Raw genomic sequence first — 10,053 nt, 5'->3', positions numbered from 1 at the left:
TTCAAATTAAATTTAATAATAAAAAAAAAAGTTTTCAATTCACACAGTTTAAACTAAAATCTTTAGATTCAGTTTTAAATGTAGAGTAACTATAATATAACTTATAAAATAAACGGCAATGTGCAATTTTAAAAAAAAATCAATTTTCTTTTAAATTTTTAATATATGTGTAAACATACCATTCTCAATTTGAATTTGCTAATAAAAAAAAATGTTTTCAATTCACACAGTTTAAACTATAATCTTTAGATTCAGTTTTAAATGTTGAGTAACCATAATATAACTTATAAAATAATCGACAATGTGCAATTTTAAAAAAAATCAATTTTCTTTTAAATTTTTAATATATGTGTAAACATACCTACTACAATTTAAATTTGCTAATAAAAAAAAATGTTTTCAATTCACACAGTTTAAACTATAACCATTAGATTAACTATAAAGTGTTGAGTATTCATAATATAACTTATTGAATTTACTAGCAATGTGCAATTTCAAAAGAATACAAGAATCTCTTAAATTTTTAATATAAGTGTAATACACCTACTTCAATTTAAATTAATAATAAAAAAAAATTTTTCAATTCACACAGTTTAAACTATAACCATTAGATTCAGTTTTAAATATAGAGTAACCATAATATAACTTATTGAATATACTGCCAATGTGCAATTTAAAAAAAAAAAAAACAATTATATTTTAATTTTTAATATGTGTGTAAACATACCATTCTCAATTTAAATTTGCTAATAAAAAAAAATGTTTTCAATTCACACAGTTTAAACTATAACCAATAGATTCAGTTTTAAATATAGAGTAACCATAATATAACTTATTGAATATACTGCCAATGTGCAATTTAAAAAAAAAAAAAACCATTATATTTTTAATTTTTAAATAGTGTGTAAACACCTACTTCAATTTAAATTAATAATAAAAAAAAATGTTTTCATTCATTCATACAGTTTAAACAATAATCTTTAGATTCAGTTTTAAATGTTAGTAACCATAATATAACTTATCGAATAACTGAGAAATGAGCAATTTAAAAATAAAAATCAATTTTCTTTTAATTTTTAATATGTGTGTAAACATACCTACTCAATTTAAATTAATAATAAAAAAAAAAATGTTTTCAATTCACACAGTTTAAACTATAACCATTAGATTCAGTTTTAAATATAGAGTAACCATAATATAACTTATAGAATAACTGGCAATGTGCAATTTATAAAAAATCAATTTTCTTTTAAATTTTAATATAAGTGTAAATATACCTACTTCAATTTAAATTTAATAATAAAAAAAAATGTTTTCAATTCACACAGTTTAAACTAAAATCTTTAGATTCAGTTTTAAATGTTGAGTAACCATAATATAACTTATAAAATAAACTGGCAATGTGCAATTTTAAAAAAAAATCAATTTTCTTTTAAATTTTTAATATATGTGTAAACATACCTACTTCAATTTAAATTTGCTAATAAAAAAAAAAGTTTTCAATTCACACAGTTTAAACTATAATCTTTAGATTCAGTTTTAAATGTTGAGTAACCATAATATAACTTATCGAATATACTGCCAATGAGCAATTTAAAAATAAAAATCAATTTTCTTTTTAATTTTTAATATGTGTGTAAACATACCTACTCCAATTTAAATTTAATAATAAAAAAAATGTTTTCAATTCACACAGTTTAAACTATAACCATTAGATTCAGTTTTAAATATAGAGTAACCATAATATAACTTATAGAATAAACTGGCAATGTGCAATTTAAAACAAAAATCAATTTTCTTTTAAATTTTTAATATAAGTGTAAATATATCTACTTCAATTTAAATTTAATAATAAAAAAAAAAGTTTTCAATTCACACAGTTTAAACTAAAATCTTTAGATTCAGTTTTAAATGTTGAGTAACCATAATATAACTTATCGAATATACCGCCAATGTGCAATTTTAAAAAAAAATCAATTTTCTTTTAAATTTTTAATATATGTGTAAACATACCATTCTCAATTTAAATTTGCTAATAAAAAAAAATGTTTCCAATTCCCACATTTTATACTATAATCAATAGACTAACTCTAAAATGTTGACTATTCATAATACAACTTATTGAATTTACTAGCAATGTGCAATTTCAAAAAAATACAAGAATTTTTAAATTTTTAATATAAGTGTAAATATACTACTTCAATTAAAATTTAATAATAAAAAAAAAGTTTTCAATTCACACAGTTTAAACTATATTCTTTAGATTCAGTTTTAAATGTTGAGTAACCATTATATAACTTATAAAATAAACTGCAATGTGCAATTTAAAAAAAATCAATTTTCTTTTAAATTTTTAATATATGTGTAAACATACCTACTTCAATTTAAATTTGCTAATAAAAAAAAATGTTTTCAATTCACACAGTTTAAACTATAATCTTTAGATTCAGTTTTAAATGTTGAGTAACCATAATATAACTTATTGAATATACTGCCAATGTGCAATTTAAAAAAAAAAAAACAATTATATTTTTAATTTTTTAATATGTGTGTAAACATACCTACTCCAATTTAAATTTAATAATAAAAAAAAATGTTTTCAATTCACACAGTTTAAACTATAACCATTAGATTCAGTTTTAAATATAGAGTAACCATAATATAACTTATAAAATAAACTGGCAATGTGCAATTTAAAAAAAAAAAAAAAACAATTATAATTTTAATTTTTAATATGTGTGTAACTATACATACTTCAATTTAAATTTAATAATAAAAAAAGATGTTTTCAATTCACACAGTTTAAACTATAACCATTAGATTCACTCTAAACTGTTGAGTATTCATAATACAACTTATTGAATTTACTGGCAATGTGCAATTTCAAAAGTAAAACAATTTTCTTTTTAATTTTTAATATGTGTGTAAACATACCTACTTCAATTTAAATTTAATAATAAAAAAAAATGTTTTCAATTCACACAGTTTAAACTATAACCATTAGATTCAGTTTTAAATATAGAGTAACCATAATATAACTTATTGAATATACTGCCAATGTGCAATTAAAAAAAAAAAAAAACAATTATATTTTTAATTTTTTAATATGTGTGTAAACATACCTACTTCAATTTAAATTTAATAATAAAAAAAAATGTTTTCAATTCACACAGTTTAAACTATAACCATTAGATTCAGTTTTAAATATAGAGTAACCATAATATAACTTATTGAAATATACTGCCAATGTGCAATTTAAAAAAAAAAAAACAATTTAATTTTAAATTTTTATATGTGTGTAAATATACTACTACTTCATTTAAATTTGCTAATAAAAAAAAATATTTTCAATTCACACAGTTTAAACTAAATCTTTAGATTCAGTTTAAATGTTGAGTAACCATAATATAACTTATCGAATATACTGCCAATGTGCAATTTAAAACAAAAATCAATTTTTTTTAAATTTTTAATATAAGTGTAAACATACCTACTTCAATTTAAATTTAATAATAAAAAAAAAAGTTTTCAATTCACACAGTTTAAACTATAATCTTTAGATTCAGTTTTAAATGTTGAGTAACCATAATATAACTTATCGAATATACTGCCAATGAGCAATTTAAAACAAAAATCAATTTTCTTTTAAATTTTTAATATAAGTGTAAATATACCTACTTCAAATTAAATTTAATAATAAAAAAAAAAAGTTTTCAATTCAAACAGTTTAAACTATATTCTTTAGATTCAGTTTTCAATGTTGAGTAACCATAATATAACTTATAAAATAAACGACAATGTGCAATTTTAAAAAAAATCAATTTTCTTTTAAATTTTTAATATATGTGTAAACATACCATTCTCAATTTAAATTTGCTAATAAAAAAAAATGTTTTCAATTAACACAGTTTATACTATAATCATTAGATTCACTCTAAAGTGTTGAGTATTCATAATACAACTTATTGAATTTACTGGCAATGTGCAATTTCAAAAAAAATACAAATCTCTTAAATTTTTAATATAAGTGTAAACATACCTACTTCAATTAAATTTAATAATAAAAAAAAATGTTTTCAATTCACACAGTTTAAACTATAATCATTAGATTCAGTTTAAATGTTGAGTAACCATAATACAACTTATAATTTAACTGGCAATGTGCAATTTCAAAAGTAAAACAATTTTCTTTTAAATTTTTAATATAGTGTGTAAACATACCTACTTCAATTTAAATTTGCTAATAAAAAAAAATGTTTTCAATTCACACAGTTTAAACTATAATCATTAGATTCACTATAAAGTGTTGAGTATTCATAATATAACTTATTGAATTTACTGGCAATGGCAATTTCAAAAAAATACAAGAATCTCTTAAATTTTTAATATAAGTGTAAACATACCTACTTCAATTTAAATTTAATAATAAAAAAAAAATGTTTTCAATTCACACAGTTTAAACTATAATCTTTAGATTCAGTTTTAAATGTTGAGTAACCATAATATAACTTATAGAATAAACTGCCAATGTGCAATTTAAAAAAAAAAACAATTATAATTTTAATTTTTAATATGTGTGTAAACATACCTATTTAAATTTAAATTAATAAAAAAAAAATGTTTTCAATTCACACAGTTTAAACTATAATCCATTAGATTCAGTTTTAAATATAGAGTAACCATAATAACTTACGAATATACTACTGGCAATGAGCAATTTAAAACAAAAATCAATTTTCTTTTAAATTTTAATATAAGTGTAAATATACCTACTTCAATTTAAATTTAAAAATAAAAAAAAATGTTTTCAATTCACACAGTTTAAACTATAACCATTAGTTTCAGTTTTAAATATAGAGTAACTATAATATAACTTATCGAATATTCTGCCAATGTGCAATTAAAAAAAAAAAAAACAATTATATTTTTAATTTTTAATATGTGGGTAAATATACATACTTCAATTTGAATTTGCTAATAAAAAAAAATGTTTTCAATTCACACAGTTTAAACTATAATCTTTAGATTCAGTTTTAAATTTTGAGTAACCATAATATAACTATAAAAAATAAATATAGCAATGTGCAATTTTAAAAAAAATCAATTTTCTTTTAAATTTTTAATATGTGTGTAAACATACCTACTTCAATTTAAATTTAATAATAAAAAAAAATGTTTTCAATTCATACAGTTTAAACAATAATCTTTAGATTCAGTTTTAAATGTTTAGTAACCATAATATAACTTATCGAATATACTGCCAATGAGCAATTTAAAAATAAAAATCAATTTTCTTTTTAATTTTTAATATGTGTGTAAACATACCTACTCCAATTTAAATTTAATAATAAAAAAAAATGTTTTCAATTCACACAGTTTAAACTATAACCATTAGATTCAGTTTTAAATATAGAGTAACCATAATATAACTTATAGAATAAACTGGCAATGTGCAATTTATACAAAAATCAATTTTCTTTTAAATTTTTAATATAAGTGTAAATATATCTACTTCAATTTAAATTTAATAATAAAAAAAAAAGTTTTCAATTCACACAGTTTAAACTAAAATCTTTAGATTCAGTTTTAAATGTTGAGTAACCATAATATAACTTATCGAATATACCGCCAATGTGCAATTTTAAAAAAAAATCAATTTTCTTTTAAATTTTTAATATATGTGTAAACATACCATTCTCAATTTAAATTTGCTAATAAAAAAAAATGTTTTCAATTCCCACAGTTTATACTATAATCATTAGACTAACTCTAAAATGTTGACTATTCATAATACAACTTATTGAATTTACTAGCAATGTGCAATTTCAAAAAAATACAAGAATCTCTTAAATTTTAAATATAAGTGTAAACATACCTACTTCAATTTAAATTTAATAATAAAAAAAAATGTTTTCAATTCACACAGTTTAAACTATAACCATTAGATTCAGTTTTAAATGTTGAGTAACCATAATATAACTTATAGAATAAACTGGCAATGTGCAATTTCAAAAGTAAAACAATTTTCTTTTTAATTTTTAATATGTGTGTAAACATACCTACTTCAATTTAAATTTAATAATAAAAAAAAATGTTTTCAATTCACACAGTTTAAACTATAACCATTAGATTCAGTTTTAAATATAGAGTAACCATAATATAACTTATTGAATATACTGCCAATGTGCAATTTAAAAAAAAAAAAAACAATTATAATTTTAATTTTTAATATGTGTGTAAATATACATACTTCAATTTAAATTTGCTAATAAAAAAAAATATTTTCAATTCACACAGTTTAAACTAAAATCTTTAGATTCAGTTTTAAATGTAGAGTAACTATAATATAACTTATCGAATATACTGCCAATGAGCAATTTAAAACAAAAATCAATTTTCTTTTAAATTTTTAATATAAGTGTAAATATACCTACTTCAATTTAAATTTAATAATAAAAAAAAAAGTTTTCAATTCACACAGTTTAAACTATATTCTTTAGATTCAGTTTTAAATGTTGAGTAACCATTATATAACTTATAAAATAAACGTCAATGTGCAATTTTATAAAAAATCAATTTTCTTTTAAATTTTTAATATATGTGTAAACATACCATTCTCAATTTAAATTTGCTAATAAAAAAAAATATTTTCAATTCACACAGTTTAAACTATAACCAATAGATTCAGTTTTAAATATAGAGTAACCATAATATAACTTATTGAATATACTGCCAATGTGCAATTTAAAAAAAAAAAAAACAATTATATTTTTAATTTTTTAATATGTGTGTAAACATACCTACTTCAATTTAAATTTAATAATAAAAAAAAATGTTTTCAATTCACACAGTTTAAACTATAACCATTAGATTCAGTTTTAAATATAGAGTAACCATAATATAACTTATTGAATATACTGCCAATGTGCAATTTTAAAAAAAAAAAAACAATCATATTTTTAATTTTTTAATATGTGTGTAAACATACCTACTTCAATTTAAATTTAATAATAAAAAAAGATGTTTTCAATTCACACAGTTTAAACTATAACCATTAGATTCACTCTAAACGTTGAGTATTCATATACACTTATTGAATTAACTGGCAATGTGCAATTTCAAAAGTAAAAAATTTTCTTTTTAATTTTTAATATGTGTGTAAACATCCTACTACTTCAATTTAAATTTAATAATAAAAAAAAATGTTTTCAATTCACACAGTTTAAACTATAACCATTAGATTCAGTTTTAAATATAGAGTAACCATAATATAACTTATTGAATATACTGCCAATGTGCAATTAAAAAAAAAAAAAAAACAATTATTTTTATTTTTTAATATGTGTGTAAACATACCTACTTCAATTTAAATTTAATAATAAAAAAAAATGTTTTCAATTCACACAGTTTAAACTATAACCATTAGATTCAGTTTTAAATATAGAGTAACCATAATATAACTTATTGAATATACTGCCAATGTGCAATTTAAAAAAAAAAAAAACAATTATAATTTTAATTTTTAATATGTGTGTAAATATACATACTTCAATTTAAATTTGCTAATAAAAAAAAATATTTTCAATTCACACAGTTTAAACTAAAATCTTTAGATTCAGTTTTAAATGTGAGTAACTATAATATAACTTATCGAATATACTGCCATGAGCAATTTAAAACAAAAATCAATTTTCTTTTAAATTTTTAATATAAGTGTAAATCCTACTTCAATTTAAATTAATAATAAAAAAAAAGTTTTCAATTCACACAGTTTAACTAAAATCTTTAGATTCAGTTTTAAATGTAGAGTAACTATAATATAACTTATCGAATATTCTGCCAATGAGCAATTTAAAACAAAAATCAATTTTCTTTTAAATTTTTAATATAAGTGTTAATATACCTACTTCAATTTAAATTTAATAATAAAAAAAAATGTTTTCAATTCACACAGTTTAAACTATAACCATTAGATTAACTATAAAGTGTTGAGTATTCATAATATAACTTATTGAATTTACTAGCAATGTGCAATTTCAAAAGAATACAAGAATCTCTTAAATTTTAAATATAAGTGTAAACATACCTACTTCAATTTAAATTTAATAATAAAAAAAAATGTTTTCAATTCACACAGTTTAAACTATAACCATTAGATTAAGTATAAAGTGTTGAGTATTCATAATACAACTTATTGAATTTACTGGCAATGTGCAATTTCAAAAGTAAAACAATTTTCTTTTTAATTTTTAATATGTGTGTAAACATACCTACTACAATTTAAATTTGCTAATAAAAAAAAATGTTTTCAATTCACACAGTTTAAACTATAACCATTAGATTAACTATAAAGTGTTGAGTATTCATAATATAACTTATTGAATTTACTAGCAATGTGCAATTTCAAAAGAATACAAGAATCTCTTAAATTTTAAATATAAGTGTAAACAATCCTACTTCAATTTAAATTTAATAATAAAAAAAAATGTTTTCAATTCACACAGTTTAAACTATAATCTTTTATTCAGTTTTAAATGTTGAGTAACCATAATATTACTTATCGAATATACTGCCAATGTGCAATTTAAAAAAAAAAAAAACAATTATATTTTTAATTTTTTAATATGTGTGTAAACGTACCTATTTCAATTTAAATTTAATAATAAAAAAAAATGTTTTCAATTCACACAGTTTAAACTATAACCATTAGATTCAGTTTTAAATATAGAGTAACTATAATATAACTTATCGAATATACTGCCAATGAGCAATTTAAAACAAAAATCAATTTTCTTTTAAATTTTTAATATAAGTGTAAATATACCTACTTCAATTTAAATTTAATAATAAAAAAAAATGTTTTCAATTCACACAGTTTAAACTATAATCTTTAGATTCAGTTTTAAATGTTGAGTAACCATAATATAACTTATAGAATAAACTGGCAATGTGCAATTTAAAACAAAAATCAATTTTCTTTTAAATTTTTAATATAAGTGTTAATATACCTACTTCAATTTAAATTTAATAATAAAAAAAAAAGTTTTCAATTCACACAGTTTAAACTATAACCATTAGATTAAGTATAAAGTGTTGAGTATTCATAATACAACTTATTGAATTTACTGGCAATGTGCAATTTCAAAAGTAAAACAATTTTCTTTTTAATTTTTAATATGTGTGTAAACATACCTACTACAATTTAAATTTGCTAATAAAAAAAAATGTTTTCAATTCACACAGTTTAAACTATAACCATTAGATTAACTATAAAGTGTTGAGTATTCATAATACAACTTATTGAATTTACTGGCAATGTGCAATTTCAAAAGTAAAACAATTTTCTTTTTAATTTTTAATATGTGTGTAAACATACCTACTACAATTTAAATTTGTTAATAAAAAAAAATATTTTCAATTCACACAGTTTAAACTAAAATCTTTAGATTCAGTTTTAAATGTAGAGTAACTATAATATAACTTATTTAATATACTGCCAATGAGCAATTTAAAACAAAAATCAATTTTCTTTTAAATTTTTAATATAAGTGTAAATATACCTACTTCAATTTAAATTTAATAATAAAAAAAAAAGTTTTCAATTCACACAGTTTAAACTATAACCATTAGATTAAGTATAAAGTGTTGAGTATTCATAATACAACTTATTGAATTTACTGGCAATGTGCAATTTCAAAAGTAAAACAATTTTCTTTTTAATTTTTAATATGTGTGTAAACATACCTACTACAATTTAAATTTGCTAATAAAAAAAAATGTTTTCAATTCACACAGTTTAAACTATAACCATTAGATTAACTATAAAGTGTTGAGTATTCATAATATAACTTATTGAATTTACTAGCAATGTGCAATTTCAAAAGAATACAAGAATCTCTTAAATTTTAAATATAAGTGTAAACATACCTACTTCAATTTAAATTTAATAATAAAAAAAAATGTTTTCAATTCACACAGTTTAAACTATAATCTTTTATTCAGTTTTAAATGTTGAGTAACCATAATATTACTTATCGAATATACTGCCAATGT

Source organism: Aphis gossypii, chromosome X (genome assembly GCF_020184175.1).
Source record: "Aphis gossypii isolate Hap1 chromosome X, ASM2018417v2, whole genome shotgun sequence".
Taxonomy (NCBI): Eukaryota; Metazoa; Arthropoda; class Insecta; order Hemiptera; family Aphididae; genus Aphis; species Aphis gossypii.
Note: the sequence above shows the minus strand (reverse complement) of the source record.